We start from the raw sequence: 20242 nt of genomic DNA, 5'->3' as shown, positions 1-20242 counted from the left end.
TCTGGTGAATATGGAGGGTGGGGTAACACGTCCTAGCCAAGCTGCAGCAATTTTTGTCTGGTTCCCAAAGCATCAAGTGCCGAAAATAAACTTTCTTATCTTCCATTTTAAAGGGTTACAGAATTAACACAGGTTATAGGAACATAAACCTTCTTCCACGAAAAGATAGCTTAAACTGTGCTCTAAATGGCAGTGTAGTCAAATCCTATTTTATGGACTCAACCATGTTCTAAAATAAGTCGAAAGGTAAGCTACTATAAATCGGCACAAACTTTCCGGACAACCAAATGCAATAAACCCTATTGAATAAATGATTGTATTTTATAATAATCGCTACACTCACGGAGTGGTTGGTGTTAGGAAGAGCATCCAGCCGTAGAAACATTGCCAGATCAGACTGGGCCTGGTGCAGCCTTCTGGTTTCCCAGACCCCAGCTGAACCGTCCAACCCATGCTAGCATGGAAAGCGGACGCTAAATGATGATAATATTTGTTTTAGTATTGGTGTCACGCAAATTGGCGTCTGTGTAGGTGGCATGTAAATGCACTCTGGTGTCATGCAAATGGTACCTGTGCTGGTGGCATGTTAAAGCACCCGTTACACTCTCAGAGTGGTTGGTGTTTGGAAGGGCATCTAGTCATAGAAAACCATCCATGTCAAATCAAGCTGGAGTCTGGTGGAGCCTTCCAGTGTGCCAGCCCAGTCAAACCGTCCAACCCATACCAGCATGGACAATGGATGTTAAATGATGATGATGATGATGATGATGATGTGGCAGGCTGGCAGAATCATTGGCACTTTGGGCAAAATGCTTTAGCAACATTTCATTCATCTTACGTTCTGAGTTCAAATTCCGCTGAGGTCGATTTTGCCTTTCCTCCTTTCAGGGTCAATAAAATAAATACCAGTTGAATACCAGGGTTGATGTCATTGACTAATCCCCTCCCCTCAAATTGCTGGCCTTTCACCAAAATTTGAAGCCAATATTTGTATTATCTTAATTAGTTTTAGTATAATTTCTTTCTACTATAGACACTGGGCCTCAAATTTTAGAGGAGAAGTCTATTAGATTACACTGATCCCATCACTCAATTGGTACTTATTTTATCAACCCCAGAATGATGTAAGACAAAGTCAATTTTGGCAACATTTGAATTCAGAGTGTAAAGAACTGGAACAAATGCTGCTAAGCATTCAGTCAGTTTGCTGCCTTTGGTATTACTACAATTAACATTAGTATTTGATAATCATTATGTATTTGATAATTTGATATATTTGATAATCATGCATTTGTTTATAAAGCTGGTGTTTAATTCTATATTTAATATCTCCTTTCCTCTTGATTATAACCAAACAACTGTTGTTAACATGTATTGATGATCTAATGCCTACCTAAGTTATTTAAGGCATATAGGAATTAAGTTGCCCTGTGTATATCTTTATAACTTTTCCATTTTATATATCAATTGTATGTGATCATCTCTGACAGGAATTGAACCATGCATCTCTTACTGAACGGGCATGCTTACTAACCAGTTTTGCCAGTTTTGTCTTTGTGTTTACAATGAATTTGATCCTTGTCCTTACATGAATGTATTCTATATTAGTTATATTTCCTGGTCTGTGTCTTCTCATGAGTTTCAGCTCAATTGTTTCAGATTATATTAATCTGTTGGTGATTAAGATTTAATACATTTCTGTTCTGTTGACTTTAACATTTAGTTTATCTTCACTTTGTCAATTTATATAAGCTGTTATCTTTTGGTTGTGTCAGTCTTCCGATAATAACTGAATCATTTCTATAATTCTCTCTCTCTCCCTCACTTGCTCTCTCATTATATATAAAATTAATATATTACATTTTCTTTGCATTTCTTATCTTTGGTGGTTAATATTAATATATTATTATTGTTTACTTGTAGGAACCTATGGATGCCAACATGAAGGTATGGTTACTATGTTTTGTTCTATAAATGACTGTATTGCTAAGGAGCTCACACCATGGGCAAAGATCTTGTGAGTGGATTTGGTAACTGAAACTGTTTGGAAGCCCATGATATATGTATATATATAAGTATATATATGTATGCGTACATATGTATTTGTGTGTATACTTGTCTAGACATGATGTGATGGTTGTAAATGAGCATTACTGTCATACAAGTGAGGTTGTTCATTTCTAGTCTTCTGTGAAAAACATGTCTGGCTATGGGGTATTATTACCTTACATGGAGACCGGTGAAGGTTGGTGACAAGGAACTACATCTGGCTGTAGAATGTCTGCCACAAGACATTCCATCAGACCATGGAAAAGTGTGCCACAGTCAGAGTGTTGTAGATTCGTTCGGCTGTTGACCTTGACTGAGCTGTGACTGCTGGCTAATTAATGGATGCACGTCAAAGAAAAGACAACTAGAAAATGATATTGTCAATGACAATCCTATATGTTGTTTGTTGAAATAGTACTTGTTTATAACACTGGGATCTAATGAGTTAAACACCTACTGGGTTTATTGTATCTTTTGCTGGTCAGATTAGTTATGGATAAAAAGACAAATTTTTTATGTCCTACCAGACTGGAATGGGTTAGTCACTTGCTGACATCATCAGTCCTCGACAGACTTCTCTTTGTGTTATTTAGTTATTTTCACTACTCAGCAGTAATTTGGGTTGGACTTGTAGGTTGTGGGTTGGTATTTTAGACTCTGCCAACATTCCTGCTAACAGTCTGATAAAACGAGCCAATTGCATTGACATTTGGTGATGAAATGTATCCATCAGTGGGTGATCAGCTGTATTGATATCAAGACTGCATGGGAAGGGAAGAACATCAGGGAAAAATTAAAACTAGTCACACAGTTAAAATGACCACTTAGATGCTCTTTTGTTGCTGTCATCTATCATCATGTTAGCCTTGGTCAAGCAGACCATTATGATTAAAGATGTCCAAGCTGTAAGCATTCTATTTTTTATTCGGGCAGTGTTCGTCCATACACTCTTCCTGAGTTTGAGAAGTTTTGGCACAGCCATTTTAGCCCTGTCTGTTTGGCATCACTGATTCAATGCTGACTTATTTGACATCAAATGGTCTAATATTTCTCTCTTGCACACACACACATCAGAGGCGACTCCAAGTCATCAGCATTACTCAGGTTTATCACAGATTTTGCATAAGACACATGATGCCTGCTCAAAGAATTTCACATTTTTCCACTTTATTTCTAGCCCCAAATGGCTTATTTTTAATATCTAGCACTAAGTCTTTCTCCATTTTTAAGTTAAGGGTAAAAATAAAGAACCCTGCAAAACACAACTGGTCTTTACACACAGATGCACAGAATGACAGCAATCAAATAACAACAGTGGAGTGCACAACAAACATCAGCAATCTGACTGTTGCCTGTACTCTTGACAAGAGATGTCAATTAGTCTTTTACACCTACCAGGCTCGTTCATATTAGCCCCAGTTGCTAGATTGTTTTTCCTTCCTTTAAGAATATTGTAGAAAGGAAACTTTTCATAGATTAGAATTTAAAGCCTAATCTCTATAGAAATTTATTGTTTCAAGGAAAAATTGAATTTGAATTACTTTTAATTTTTATGATTATAGATAACAACTTGGGGTGTAACTTTGGAGCCCGAGTCAGGTACATGTGAACGATGTTGAGAGAACGTCTGCTACGAATAATACTTTTTGACACAGGGCACCTCTAAGATGATTGCCAGACACGGAATGAAAATAAATGAACTGTGACCAGGCTCGATAAAAGGAGCCCGAGTTGTTGGCTGCAGTTACATACTTGAAGTCAGTGTTGGCAGAAATTAAATCAGCTTACAAATACACGTTCACTTTCCTAAATTTATACTCGGGCTAAGCCTGAATAGCCTGAGTGCCAGAGTTGTCACTGATATATATATATATATATATATGTGGTTGGCGTTAGGAAGGGCATCCAGCTGTAGAAACATTGCCAGATAAGACTGGAGCCTGGTGCAGCCTTCTGGCTTCCCAGATCCCCGGTCGAACCGTCTAACCCATGCTAGCATGGAGAACGGACGTTAAACGATGATGATGATGATGATATATATATATATATATACACATATATATATGTCCATATTTATATATCTATCTATACACACACACACACTAGGTTAAAAGACACCTGATAGGGTGGCTTTTATGCTAGCTCCTGTACAACATTGGAAACTCTCCTGGTTTCTGATTGCCCTCGTGATTCTGAATCCCTTACTCTTCTCATGTTGGCTACATTGGAAGCTCTCCTAGATTCAGCTTGTTCAGGAGCTTGAGAGTCCCTAAGTATTTGCATATTCTTACCATTGGAAGCTCTCCTAGCTGCCATTTGATCTGGGTTTTCATTTGCATGGGACTTTCTTCTTTTTGCTGCAGCTTTGGTTCTTTTGACTGCAATCTGGTCTTCTGTTGGCAGAGATTTATTTTTACGAGGCTTACTGCTGCCATATGCTATAGGCAACAATAAACTATAGAACTGAAAATTGATCTCTGTATTTGAGTATTACATTAATATTTAAGCATACCTTTTAAAAATTCAACTATAATTCTTCTGCTGCCACTTAATTTAAAGACAATTTGATGTACGTAGGTCCTTGCTTTTTGTATAAATAATTATTTCTATTTCATGGGTGACTTTCACTGGACTTCGCAATTTATTTTGATTATTCCCAAATTCATTTCCAAGTGATAAAAATTGTTATATTAATATGCGAATACCTACGTATTTACATATGTACCTGTGGTGTGTGTCACACTTAGTTGAAAGGAAGAGGTAAAAAGAGAGATGGAACTTGTTAAGCAGAAGTATAGTTGAAGTAAGAAGCAAAGTGGCAAAGAAGAGAGAGTAAGAGGGAGAGAGAAAGAAAGAGGGAGAGAGAGAGAGAGAAAGAGAGAGAGAGAGAGGACATTAATAGTGCTGAGAGGTAAGAGAAATATACTGTATTAAACGCAGGAAAAAGGTTAGAGGCAAGGAGACAGAGAAGGGAGGGGGAAAAGAGAAGGTGATTTAGAGAGATGGATTGAGCGAACGAAAGGAGTGGATAGAGAATGATAGTGAAAGAGAATGAAGCTATTCTCAGAGAGAAAATGCTGGAAAACTTTTCGTTTTGGACGATATATGATAAAGACATTCTAACAGATATTCTGTGCTGTTTGAAAGGTATTTATATAAAATTTCATTAAAAAATACCAATTTTCTTGAAAGTTTTCCTGTGTGTCTTTCCCTGTTTAAGATAGTAGTATATGATTTTTAAAAGAAATTTGGCTGCTATTACTTGCAAGTCAGGTGGCTGCATAGAGGGGCTCCCTCATCTGTTAGGTGCCTGTTTACAGGGTGGGTTATCTGGAATAGAGTGTGCTAAGTGTCTTGTCCCCAGAACAGCAAAATATGAAGTCACAATGCAAGGCATGTGCCAAAGCATCCATGACGAAAGATGACATTGCTGGTTCACATTCTGGTTATGTTATTTGTATGATATTACAAGTCATGGCTAAATCTCGGTGAAAGAGTGTAGCCTAGTGGTTAAGGGGTTGTATTCATCCTTGCAAGATCATGGTTTCAGTTCTTGGTTCGAGCAGTGCATTGTGTTCTTGAGGCCAGTTCACTCAGTAATACATGAGTAGCTCTGTGGTGGACTGACATTCAAAGGGAATGCTGTAATCTTGGTCACTTATATGCCATGGAAATCGGGGAACCAGCTCTGAGAGCCCTAGGGTTCAAGACAGTAATATCCAGGAGTTGATGGTGATAAATCTCAGAAGGATTTCTTCTTTTATCTTTGGTCTTTTACTTGTTGCAGTCATTAGACTGCTGCCATGCTGTGGCACTGCCTTGAAGAATTTTTGATTGAACGAGTTGACTCCAGTACTTTTTTTTAAAGCTGGGTCCTTATTCTCTCAGTCTCGTTTGCTGACTAAGTTATGGGGATGTAAACACACCAACACTGGTTGTCAAGCAGTGTGGAGAGGGGGTGACAAACACATGCGTGCACACACACACACACACACACACACACGACAGGCTTTTTTGAGTTTCTGTCTACTAAATCCACTCTCAAGGCTTTGGTTGGCCTGGAGCTATGGGAAAAGACACTTGCCCAAGGTGCCATGAAGTGGGACTAAACCCAGAACCATGAGGTTGGGAAGACTCCATATTAACTTATTTCCATCTACACTTGATAGTTAGTATCAGAACAACCTAGTCATTTTGTCTGTCAGTTTCAAAATTTTCACTGCAAGTTTTTAAGCACAAAACTCACAAGCTTTATTCATTTCTATTATCTGATTTCGTTATTTGTTTTCTGATGACTGTTTTGTTTACGTGATTTTAATTTTTAAACAAATACATTCCATTAATTGGCTAGACTGAAAGCAAAAATGAATAATATCTACTGCCTAAGGATAATATATAATGTCACTGTGTTACTACTAGGATTTGATTGAAAGTCATAAAATGTTCATAAAGCTGCTGTTTAACTCTAGCTCTGTTCAATGAATAAAATATATATTTCCTTCCCCTTTGATTAGATGACCTGACAACTGTTATTAATGACCTAATACCTGTCTACGTGATTTTAGACGTAGACATATAAGACAGACACAAGTGTGTCTATGGGTGCAGGCTGTGTGGTTTTGTTTCCCAACCACATGGTTTCAGGTTCAGTCCTGCTGTGTAGCATTTTGAGCAAGTGTCTTCTCCTATAGCCAACCAAAGCCTTGTGAGTACATGTGGTAGACAGAAACTGAAAGAAGCCTGTCATGTATATAGGGAAATATTACCTTGCCTTGGAAACTGGTAAGGATAGGTAACAGGAAGGGCGACAGGTCATAAAAAATCTGCCTTTATAGATTCTGCCTGATCCATGCAAACCTGGATGAGTGGATGTTCAAACAATGATGACAATTTTGAAGAATTAAGTTTTCCTGTGTATATCTTTAAGTTTTCTCATTTATTTATCAATTATATGTGATTACCTCTGACAGGAATTGAACCATGCATCTCTTACTGAGTAGGCAAGCTTACTAGCCAGTTTTGCCAGTTTTGTCTTTGTGTTTACAATGAATGTGTTCCTTATCTTAAAACAGAAAATTTAGACTATGAATTTATCAGAGAAACTGTGTGATATCAATGAGGTAGTTCATCTTTTAGGTTTAGATTTCACACTGTGTAAATATACACATCTGAGGTCCATTCAAATAAAACTGGACTTTTAATATAGCACATCAACCAGTCAGTACAGTGTGCTCACCACTGCAATGCTGTGTATAGATGACCTTGAGCTTCAGCTTGATATTTCAGATTTTGGCCTTGCACAAGGCCAGCAAGTTTGGCATGTAACGATTACATTGATCCCAGTGCTTGACCAGTACTTATTTTATCGACCCTGAAAGGATGAAAGGCAAAGTCAACCTCTGTAGAATTTGAACTCAGAATGTAAATATCGGAAGAAATGCTGCTAAGCTTTTTGCCCGGCATACTAACAATTTTGCCAGCTTGCTGTCTTAACCTTCAGCTTCATATTAGCTGCATTACACATCATTGGTTTAGAGATGCTAGACTGAACGCATGTCCAATGCACTTGGAAAATTTAATATAAGTTGATCAATGAAGGATTTGGATGAGGATTGTGTTAGTATGAAATCCTGTTTAAAATTGGGAAAAGTTTTATGGTGACTTTTCTTCTGTTGGGTGATGGCATGTGGCATAGTGGTTAGGGTGTTACACTCGCAATCATAAGGTTGTGATTTTGATTCTTGGACCAGGTGATGTGCTGTGTTCTCGAGCAAAACACTTCATTTAATGTTGCTTCAGTCCACTCAGCTGTAAAGGAGTGACCCTGCAACAGCTGGGAAGTTAACTTTGTGATGGACTGGCATCCCATTCAGTGTGGTGGATTGTAATCTCAATCACTTACACTCTTTGTAAACTTGGATTAGCTCAAGTCTTAAGAGTTCTAAGTTCATGACAGACCCAAGTCTTAAGTTTTCCTTCTGTTGCCATAGGTCTATGGAAGTGGTTGTTTGAACCTTACACAATGTCATGAGCAGTGCCAGTCTTTCAAAATCGGAACATCTCCCTAATATGATCCCAAATTTGGACAACCTCCCTCAATAATGAGCAATGATTCTATTGTGAATGTGCTTGTGTTGATCCTTGGAAATTGTCCCTTACTCTCAGTGAAGTTGCTGAAGAAGTAGGCATCTGTAAAAGTTCATGCTGCATAATTTCAAAAGTAAAATTGAACTTGCATCATGTACTTGTAAAATTTGTGAAGCAAAAGAGTGCAAAGTCACAATCAGTCAGGAGATCTGTTTAGCTGAATGCTGATGGAAACTTTCTGAAAAAATGTCATAACAAATGATGGAACATGTTGTGACTGCAACATCAAAACAAAGAAGCAGTCTTCACAATGGGTTTAATAATCATTGCCTCAGCCCCCCCCCAAAAAAAAAGCACGTCAGAGTTGTTCAGATGTAAAGATGATGTTGACTGCCTATTTTTGATGGCTGGGCATTGTTCATCATGAGTTTATTTCATGTGACCAGATGATCAATAATGAGTTTTATTTGGATGTTTTGAACTATTTGAAGGAAGGAGAGCAAAGAAAGGGGCTAGAAGTGTGGGCTGACATGACATTGTAGCTGCTCATGTGGTCCCTCCAGATTTTTCTCTATTCCCAAAATTTGAAACCAGCCTGAAAGGTTGCTGATTTTAAATGGCATAAAAGATTAGGAAAATTTGCAATGATAACTGTGCATCACTATTGAAAACATATTCCAGAAGATGTTCAAAATTGAACTGAAAACTATGTTGTAAGAAGTGTGTTTCACCTGTGGACAGAACTACTTTAAAGGTGTCAAGTGTGATAAAATTGTAAGCAAGTGTGGCTGTGTGGTTTGAGAAGTTTGCTTCTCAAACACATGGTTCTGGGTTCAGTCCCACTGTATAGTATCTTGGCCAAGTGTCTTCTACTACAGCCACAGGCTGACCAAAGCCTTGTGAGTGGATTTGGTAGATGGAAACTGAAAGAAGCCTGTCATATATGTATCTGTAGAGGTACCTATGCATGTGTGTGTGTGTGTATTTGTGTCTGTGTTTTCCGTCCACCACAGCTTGAAACTGGTGTTGGTGTGTTTATGTCCTCCATAACTTAGCATTTCAGCAAATGAGACCAATAGAAACAGGCACCACACTCTAAAAAAAAAAAAGAAATATTAGGGTTAATTCGTTTGATTAAGGACCCTTGAAGGTTGTACCCCAACATGGCCACAGTCCAGTGACTGAAACAAATAAAAGATAGAACATAAAAGATATTAAGAGGCCTCAAAGTAAATTTAATACAGACTAAAGTTTTAGTGAGCAGGAGAGAAGATAGAATCTTACTACTATAATGGAAGTGGGCATGTTCGATATGCAAAAATGGAACGGGCAAGAATTTCATACTGTGTACAGTTTATAAGTCATGGATGCACAAGCGATGTAGTGGCATCACAAGGATTTCTGGCAGAGAAGGTATTCTTTATTTGGAGAAAATGTATCGGAGTAGTTATCAATTAGGTTCCATATAAAATATATTCTTTCAAATGCCCAGACTGTTTCTTAGAAGTAGCTGATAGCTTTGATTACTTAGATGAAGTACTAAGCACTGAGATATCTGGAGCATTTATGTACTGAAGAAGACCTGTCCACTGCAGCAGAATTGGTACTGGTGCTGGTGCTATGTGCTGGTGCTGTGTTAAAAGTACCCCGTGCACTCTATGGAATGCTTGGCATTAATTAGGAAGGGCATCCAGCAATAGAAACCATGCCAAACAGACAATGAAACCTGGTGAGTCAAACTGTCCAACCCATGCTAGCATGGAAAACAGATGTTAAGTGGTGATGATAATGACTAATAACCAGTAGAAGTGGGTGTTCTGAAAACATAATCACCAGAGTAAGAATAGAGGGGAAAAATCTGACAAGCAATTTCTTTTGCAGAGTGAAGAATAGGTTGTATGATGCATGTGTATGAAGTGCAATGCTACATGGTAGCATATGAGCCTTGAATGGGGAGGATTTTTGAAGTCTGGAAAGAGGGAGCTGCATGTTCTGCTGCATGTGGTAATGTTGGTGTGCTTGAATGATGAAGCTACATGGTGGCCTCACTAGTCTTGTGAGTGACTTAGCAATCATACTAAACTAGTGCTAATGCCATAGAAAAAGCACGCAGTGGTTAGCGTTAGGAAGGGCGACTAAAGAAAATAGTCTAATATTGAGGCATATAAGCCCTTGATGGAAAAAAATAGTGGATTTTGTGCACATGGCATTCGAATTCAGCTGTTTGCTTTTGTGACAAGTGTGTTACCATCGAGGGCTTATATGCCCCAATATTGGACTATTTTCTTTAGTCATTACATGGTGGTTGCTTTTAAGCTTTAAGCTTATAAATATTATTGTCATTTACAGAATTGTGAAATATCAACACTGCTTACCAAAAACCATCATATAGACACACACACACACACACACACACACTCATACTCACACACACATACATGTGCACATATATTATGCTCTGTAAAGTGGAGCATGACATATTTTCTGTGTTATTATTGTTATTTTTATTTTTTCTTCCCTTAGCTTAGTATTCATGTAAGGTCATGTGTATACAACCTCTGTCGCCTTCTTGGCCCTCTCACTGAAATGCAAAAATAAGTTACTCTTTTGCATTCTATCTTTTTGTCATTTTTGTTCTTTTGTCTCTCACTTCTTCACCAACAGCATCTCCCCCCTCCCTGCCCTGATGTGCATATATATGGCTATGCAGTTAGAAATTTGTTTGTAAACCACATGGTTTTGGGTTTAGTCCCTCTACATGACACCTTGGGCAAGCATCTTCTACTATACCTCCAGGCTGACCAAAGCCTTGTGAGTGGATTTGGTTAGATGGAAAATGGAAGAAGTCTGTTGTGTGTGTGTGTGTGTGTGTGTGTGTGTGTGGATTGCTGTTTTCTTGCCTTGCTATCATATATGATACTTGTATATGAGTATTACCATCATAGAAGTGGTGTCCCTTGTTTCCATTCTTCCCTGAAAACATGTTCATCCATTAGTAAATATTACCCTAATTTGGAAACAGGTGAAGGTTGGCAACAGGAAGGGCATTCAGCTGTAGAAAACCTGCTTCAACAGAATCATGTCAACCTCCATGCAATCATGGAAAAATGGACGTTGTAAATATATATATATATATGTATACACACACACACACAACACACACACACACACACACACTCATACTCACACACACATACATGTGCACATATATTATGCTCTGTAAAGTGGAGCATGACATATTTTCTGTGTTATTATTGTTATTTTTATTTTTTCTTCCCTTAGCTTAGTATTCATGTAAGGTCATGTGTATACAACCTCTGTCGCCTTCTTGGCCCTCTCACTGAAATGCAAAAATAAGTTACTCTTTTGCATTCTATCTTTTTGTCATTTTTGTTCTTTTGTCTCTCACTTCTTCACCAACAGCATCTCCCCCCTCCCTGCCCTGATGTGCATATATATGGCTATGCAGTTAGAAATTTGTTTGTAAACCACATGGTTTTGGGTTTAGTCCCTCTACATGACACCTTGGGCAAGCATCTTCTACTATACCTCCAGGCTGACCAAAGCCTTGTGAGTGGATTTGGTTAGATGGAAAATGGAAGAAGTCTGTTGTGTGTGTGTGTGTGTGTGTGTGTGTGTGTGTGTGTGTGTGTGTGGATTGCTGTTTTCTTGCCTTGCTATCATATATGATACTTGTATATGAGTATTACCATCATAGAAGTGGTGTCCCTTGTTTCCATTCTTCCCTGAAAACATGTTCATCCATTAGTAAATATTACCCTAATTTGGAAACAGGTGAAGGTTGGCAACAGGAAGGGCATTCAGCTGTAGAAAACCTGCTTCAACAGAATCATGTCAACCTCCATGCAATCATGGAAAAATGGACGTTGTAAATATATATATATATGTATACACACACACACACACACACACACACACACACACACACACAGAGGGTGTGGTGAATATATTGTTGTCTAACACTGACATCTCATTTTAAGAAATATGTTTACCAAAATTACATAAAAATATCTTGAAATACTAAAGAGTAAATTTATTCAATAAAATCACTATTGGCTTCAACCATGGCCTCCAGACAACTCTGGAATCTCCTACAACTCTTCTGGATGATCTCCTTGTTTAAGTTGGTGAATGCTGCCATAATCCTTGCCTTCAGTTCATCTTTGGTGTTACAAGGAGTTTTGTTGGTCTCTCGCTCAACTGTGCCTCACACACATTAATCAAGGGGGTTGTAGACTGGGGAATTAGGTGGTCAGACATTAGGGGTGATGTGGTTGCAGAAATTGTCTGACAGCCATGACTGGGTTCCCCTGCTTGTGTGGCATGGTGCAGAGTCCTGTTACCAGACATAGGATCTTCCAGCAGCTGCCCTCTTGACCCAGGGCAGCACTACCCCTCCACGTACTTTATGTAGGCCTCTGTGTTGATTCTGAGGCTGCATGGAAAGATGTATGGAGGCATAACGTCACCATTACTAGGGATCACTCCAAACACCATGATGTTGACTGGATATTTAATTTTTTTATCACTCTCAGATTGCACTGTCCTCAGATTGATACTTAAACACTCTGAAATGTTCATATTGGAGTTTCCGGTGCGAATGCCAAGCAGTATAGCATGTTGTTTCCAAATTTCTGGTAGAGTGAATTGCATCATGGTGCTGTTTTTCTCACAGATGGTACCCACCTGACCCTACTATACTGTGTAGTTGACAAAATCTAAAATAATGTACATGCATGCAATAAAAAATATAAAATGGTGACAATTTACCCATTGCACCCTATATATACACACTTTTATATATATATGTGTGTGTGTGTGTGTTTGTATAGTGGAGATGTTTGGCTTAGTGATTCATGTGTTGTATTCATGATCATAAGATCGTAGTTTCAATTCTTGGACTGAGCAGTGTTTTGTGTCCTTGAGCAAGACACTTCATTTCATAATGCTCCAGTCCATTTAACTGGCAAAAATGAGTAATCCTGTAATGAACTGGCATCCCATCCAGGGTGGAGGTGGATATATATATATACCACAGAATCTGGGAAACCAGCCTTATGAGCCTTTGGTTTAGAAGAACCTTTGATCCTTATACATAATAAATATGAAAATATATAGCAGGAAACTAGGAAAGATCCTAAAGGTGAAAGTCCATAATGATCTAAGTGTAGACAGTTTCTCCAGAATGAAGTAGAAAGAAGTCTCTAGTATTGATTTTACTTAGATTGGTAAGTAAAATCCACGACGTCTCTGATGAAAAACTTGTTATTGTTTCGTTAGTCCTTTATGACTGTTTCTAGGATAGTTGCTACCTATAGATTGATAAAGAAGTTACAAAGTGTCTTTCAGGGTTAGCAAAAGAATATCTATGCTGGTAGATTCATGTTTTGAAGCTACCACAAGTTAGTCCGTGTTAGTCTTTCAAGTGCACTTTTGTGCTGTAAATCACAAACATCACCTAGCAGTTACCATTAAGTAGACAGTTATCAGGATGATTATGGTTGCAAGTTAGGTGCAAGATTTGAGTTCTGGTTGTTAGTAAGACTTTTAGCATTGACACCTCTGAATAGCTAATTTCAATAACCTTGTTGAAGATGTTACAGTATCTATGGCAAAATGAGCTTATAGAATGTATTCACTATGTTAATTTTTACAGTTAAGTTGAAGAGAGAGTTAGAGTATAAAATTCCTCATTTTCTACTCTGATGATTTGGAGCATTAATTTACAGAATGAATTGTATCTCTTCATTATAATTACTATTTTGTTGTAGTACTGAGATGCTCTTCTAAAGGTGGTTTCATCTGCAGAAAATACTGATATACATCTACTAATATTGGAGACCAAATTGTGCGAGATGTTAAGTGAGTGGTTAGAATCTTTATTGAATAAGCAGTGACATGATATATGAAATACTTTGAAATGAATGGAAAGTTTCAAGGATATACTTGATCGATTCTCTAATCTAGGTGACCTAATTAGCTGTGGAGATGGTTGCTCCAAAAGCATAACAGAGTGACCAGGTGTGTTTGTCAAGTAGAGGGCAATGGAGATCAGATACTGTTTCACCAGTGAACCTAAGAGAAAAAGAAGAGCACACCTTGTAAGGGAGAGAGAGGGAGAGAGGGATTTGTGGTTGGAGGTACATCATTGAAGTAGTTCAAGAATGAGACTGTTACCATGGTGTTACAGAACCTAGTTGCCAAGGGACATGACACATTGTGGATGAAAAGTGGTGTTGGGGTGGGAGCATGGCTTGTTAGTTAAAAGTGCATGTTTGTGGTTTCTCATTTAAACATTTTGTATTTTCTGATTCTTTTGTAATAATGATTCATGAATATATTAATAAGTAAATAGCAAAATGAATTATATTAGTTTCACCAAATTTGGTCTGACTTTGAAAGGATATGTGTGTGTATATACACACACACATCTATGTATATATATGTATGCATGTATATGTGTATACATATGTACATGTGTATGTGTATATATATATATATATATATGAATAAATACACCAACATACACATACACACACACGCATACACACACACACACACACACACACACAGCCTCGTAAGTATAGAGTTATATTTATGAAAATAGCAGACAGAATATTTGCAGGTGTGCAAATAGGACTGGTGAAGCTGGAATTAAATAATTAAAATTGCATGAAGCAGCTTTGAATAGAAATGATTGTAGTTGGACATGATAAGACCTATCACTGCAGGAATAGCCACAGAAAAAAAAAATTCTTCACCAAAACTTGTGTAAAAACGCATTTTATTTTGGGCTGTGAGTAATGTTATTACATTGTAAGACACATGAGATTTTGCATAATTCCTCTTCAACAGGTACAAAAACTAACTCAGAAACTAACTTCTTCAAATATCTCTCGTACCTTGTATATATGTAGTTTATTGAAGCTTGTGACTCGAGTTTCATGCAACCACAATCTGAAGATGGGATCTGTCGAAAGTTTGTTTGGTGGTATGTCTGTCTGTCTGTTTGTGTATCCATTTGTCTGTTTGTCTGTTAAGGTTGGTGTGATGTCTTGCTTGTATCTGTTTGTTGGTTTGCTTTTTGTGTCTGATGGTCAGCGTTTATTTAAGTAACTCATACTTAGTTATTTTTTTTGGTGTGATTATTCATTTTTCTTGTATATTTTTGAAGAATACTGGGTTTTTAATTTTTTTTTTACTATTTGTATATTTATTGAATATATAGGCTCAATCATGACTGCGGTTAAGAAGCTCTTTTCAATCATTTGGTAAATTACATGGGTTCAGTCCCATTGCATGGCACCTTGGGCAAGTGTTTTCTACTATAACCTTGGGCTGATCAATTTCCTTGTGAGTGAATTTTGTAGATAAAAACTAAAAAGGAGCCTATTGCATGTGTGTATGTCTGTGTCTTTGTGTGTTTGTGTGCATACGTGTTTGTCTCCCCAATCACCAGATAACCAGTGTTAATTTGTTTATCATCATCATCATCATCGTTTAACGTCTGCTTTCCATGCTAGCATGGATTGGATGATTTGACTGAGGACTAGTGAACCAGATAGCTGCACCAGGCTCCAATCTGATCTGGCAGAGTTTCTACAGCTGGATGCCCTTCCTAATGCCAACCACTCCAAGAGTGTAGTTGGTGCTTTTACATGCCACTGGCACGAGGGCCAGTCAGGCAGTACTGGCAACAGCCATGCTCAAATGGTGTTTTTTACGTGCCACCTGCACAGGAGCCAGTCCAGCGGTACTGGCAACGACCTCGCTCGAATGATTTTTCACGTGCCACCGGCACAAATGCCAGTAAGGCAATGCTGGTAATGATCAAGCTTGAATGGTGCTTTTTATGTGCCACTGGCACGGAAGCCAGTTAGCTGCTCTGGCAATGATCACGCTTGGATGGTGCTTTTAGTGCTCCACTAGCACGGATGCTAGTCATCGAATTTGATTTCGATTTCACTTGTCTCAACAAGTCCTTGCAAAGTAGCTCAGCAAAATATTCATATAAATAAGCATAAGACTTTAAAAGAAATCAAAATAGTTGTGCGGTTGCTTTGTTCAACTAAACCAGTGGTTCCCAAAGTGGGTGGTACTACCCCCCACCCCATTGGCGGTGGAAAGTTCAAGAGTGGCATTGAAGAAAAGTGGGGCAATAATAGCACCACCACTGCCCCTGAAAAATTGTAATAGTTTAATGGGTTAATTAGGCTATTTTGAATTTGCTGCAGAAAGTGGTCTACATTTGTGGTGCTGAGTGGTGGTGGTGGTGGTGGTGGGGGAGAGGACGCTAGGAATGTGGCTCCAGTGCCAAAGAAATGGCAGCCTGAAAAAGGTTGGGAACCACTGAACTAAATCTTCCAAGGCAGTGCTGCAGCTGGGCAACAGACCAATGACTGAAACAAGTAAAAGATAACGGACAAAAGGCATCTGTTAATCTATTTCTGGTTGTTTGTACCTGTCTTGTTCATGATTTTTTTTTTCATGTTTTTTGGTCAGATTTGTGTCCTATTTGTAAGTATCAATATTATGGTTGGATGGCTTTTGTTGGTAATAATTTTGTTTTGGATTGGGGGATTTTGATGGTTTATCTGCTTTTGAGTGAATTTAGCTGTAAAATTAATTGCAAGATTTTTGATGTGAACTTGTGTGTTGAAATATATCTTGTTGCATCTCATGAGTGTCATTATGCCAATAATAAACACATACACTGGTTCTGTTTCACTTCTTTTATTATTATTAGTCAACTGGTTAACAATTTAGCCAATTAACTAATTGAAGTGGATCTTAAGGTAGAGAAGGTATGTCATTGATGAGGTTGTAAATATTAATGAGAGAACTTTGATAAACCTAGCTGATTGATTCATTGATTGATTGCCCAAATGATTAATCAAGTAATTTTCATTATTGGCCTAATGACCTCGAGATACAACAAAACTAATTAAGGCCATACTTCTGAGGTTGTTTCTTATATTGTAAGTGATATTTCATGGTTCATTGGCTTTTGATATTCTGATTGGAATTTTGTTTAACCAAGGAATGGAAAGTTCTTGGTGGACAATTGTGACTGATGTTGCTTCTTGAGATTGTGTGTGAAACTAATGACAGATTTTTGTTTGTTTGGTGCTTGTGTGTTATAGTATCATAAGCCTTTGGTTGTGTCTGCATGTTTTGTGGCCAGAGGTTGTGTTTTTATCTTTTGTATTGAGCTTATTCATGTGTGTAAGTTATGGTTGACTAGTTTTGGTTAATATGTATGGAATTTTGTTTTGGTCAGGATTGAGGTTGGCGAGTTTAGCATGGCTTATTTAGGTTGTCTGTTAAACTAATTATGGATTTTTGTATGTTTATTATGTGATATTGGAATTATGGTTTTTAGGTGTTTCTATTTGTGTGTATGTATGTAAATGTACATGGACACATACATACACACTTACATACATATGTACATACATAGATATATACATAAGTATAAATGTGCATCATGATCAACAATGTTTTTATATCCATTTTTTAATGTTGGTATGGTTTAGACAAAACTTACTTGTTGAGAAAGATTTTCTATAGTTGGATATTCTTTCTATCACAAACACTTATAATTTCTAAGTAATTACAGTAGCTGGAAGCTACTTGGTGATGAATAGACAGTTTTTCTAAGAACCCAGAGATATCATAAACTCTTTAACTCTCATGTAGTCAATGTTAGACAGTGTTGCTTCCAACATTGTACTTTACAACAGAGACAAATAAGCAACTACACAGTCTTCACCCTACAACCAAACTTGTAACCTCAGAAATCTCATCAACTTCCTACAGTGAAGATCTTGCTTTTCTCACCCCATCTAATAGAATTACATGACAAAACATGGGCATAACAGCTATTGATTTCAAGGCAAGGTTTACACTATGTATGCATGTTTTCAGATGTAAGGACTGGGGAAACTTCACCTTCCTATATTGCTTCATCTGGAAACTGAAGAGTGAAAAGAAAACCAACTTCCTCAATTTTATGTGGAACAACCTTGACAGAGTCCCTCCTTACTCAGAGATTATAATTGCCAACACAGATGCTGTGAGAAATTACATATACTCAAACACCCTGCAGTATCCATCAATAGGAAAACTGATCTATCCTATTGTTGTCACTGGAATATGTACCCTGTCAGTGAATTTTGTACTGTCTCTGCCGATAGTCCAGAAATACCATCCTAGCTCTAGATGACACACACACCATTGCAAGATATATTATCCCTGTTACCTACCATGCAATTATCTCCCATTCATTATGTTATCACTGTGGCCTACTATCAAAAGCCTATTTATGTACCACATGGTTATACTTGACAGACAAACTAATATGTAACCCAACACCTCTAAATCTGTCATCTCTCCACCTAGTAAATGCATCCACTCAAATATCATTCCCCCAGAATGCTGACTAATTGAGGCCGACCACATGGAGCAGATAGTGAAAGAATTGCTGTCACAAGCTAGCTGAAGTATCTGCAAGACCTGAACTGATCAAGGGAGGCCTAAATATTCTCAATGAGAACTTGTTTTAAAATTCCTTTAACCCTTTCGTTACCAACCCAGTTGAAACCATTTATGGCTCTGTAGTACAAATGTCTTGTTTCCATAAGTTCTGAATTAAAATCTTCCCCCAAACCTTAGTTACAATTTATGTTCCTAACACTAGCATAATGATAACTAAGTTATTTTACTAAATTCTTTGTTATATTTAAAGTAATTGAAAGAAACACAGAGCATCTCAAAATAAATACAGTAACAAAATGGTTAAAATTCCTTCTACTTTGACTCCATAGGTCTGAGTATATTGATGTGTTCTCTGCTCACAAAACTTTAAGTAATGAAGAGCTAAATACCTTATAAACCACATATTTCTTCCTTTCCCTTCTACATGTCTCTTCTGTATAAATATATGTGTATATATTCTTTTATATGTTTCAACCTTAAGGCTGTGGTCATGCTGATGAAACTGAGGATTTTGTTTCACTGCTTCAGTTTCAGTTGCAATAAAAACAGAAAATCATATTGTTTACAACACGTATTGAACACTTCACCTTCCTTTGTTCAGCACAATGTATCAGCACTCCCTCCCCCACTTTAATGTATACATTAGAAGTTGGAGGCTGCTCTTTGAAATGCTGCAAAACAAAATTAGTGTATAGACATACATATATACATTCTTTTACTTGTTTCAGTCATTTGACTGTGGCCATGCTGGAGCACCACCTTTAGTCGAGCAAATCGACCCCAGGACTTATCCTTTGTAAGCCTAGTATTTATTCTATCAGTCTCTTTTGCTGAACTGCTAAGATATGGGGACATAAATGCACCAGCATCAATTGTCAAGTGATGGTAGGGTGGGGGACAGACACAGACACACAAGCGCACATGCACACACACACACACACCCACATTTATATACGACGGGCTTCTTTCAGTTTCCATCTGCCAAATCCACTCACAAGGCTTTGGTTGGCCCAAGGCTATAGTAGAAGACACTTGTCCAAGGTGCCATGCAGTATGGGTTACATATATTATTGTATGTATGTGTGTGTGTGTGTATGCACGTACATTATGTGTGTGTGTGTCTGAGCATGCCTGCATGCATGCATACAGACACAAGCACACACTTATACATGTAATATGTGTAATGTTTTATATGCCTTGTATGTGATGTTGGGTAGATTCTAGAATATTGCTTTGAATAGATTCTGTAATATTATTTTCAGGTAAAGTATTTCACATCCTTTAAACCCTTTAAAACTGATGTTGGTCCCAAATCAGTATCTTGGAGAAGGATTATTGTGTGGAGCATAATAATTTATGACATGTTCTTGGAAAGTAAGTGTTAGTGTGGCCAAGTGAATAGTTAGTGTTTTGTGAAAGTGCGAGTGACAAACACACACATATTTACGCATATATATTAGCAACACAGCTGCACTTATACATAGCCCATGCACATACCCATGTAATACCACATTTGATGGCATAAAAGGTGCATGGATGTATTAGATGCACCCTAGTTTCAGCAGCACATATTGAGGAAATGAAGTTT

The 20242-nt window shown here is 37.7% G+C and overlaps 1 protein-coding gene across 4 annotated transcripts in view; it reads left to right on the top strand.

Annotated features, from left to right (window-relative positions):
- The window catches only part of LOC115215226, a 105208-nt gene that overhangs the window by 23539 nt on the left and 61427 nt on the right, over positions 1 to 20242 (top strand). For all 4 annotated transcript variants that reach the window (XM_029784449.2, XM_036505220.1, XM_029784448.2 and 1 more), the window contains exon 2: positions 1924 to 1947. The gene's annotated coding sequence lies outside the window, so the exon portion shown is untranslated. The remainder of the gene's footprint in view (positions 1 to 1923; positions 1948 to 20242) is intronic.

The sequence above is a fragment of the Octopus sinensis genome, linkage group LG8, assembly GCF_006345805.1.
Source record: "Octopus sinensis linkage group LG8, ASM634580v1, whole genome shotgun sequence".
In the NCBI taxonomy this organism is placed as follows: Eukaryota; Metazoa; Mollusca; class Cephalopoda; order Octopoda; family Octopodidae; genus Octopus; species Octopus sinensis.
Note: the sequence above shows the minus strand (reverse complement) of the source record. Positions and strands in the feature narration are given on the sequence as shown.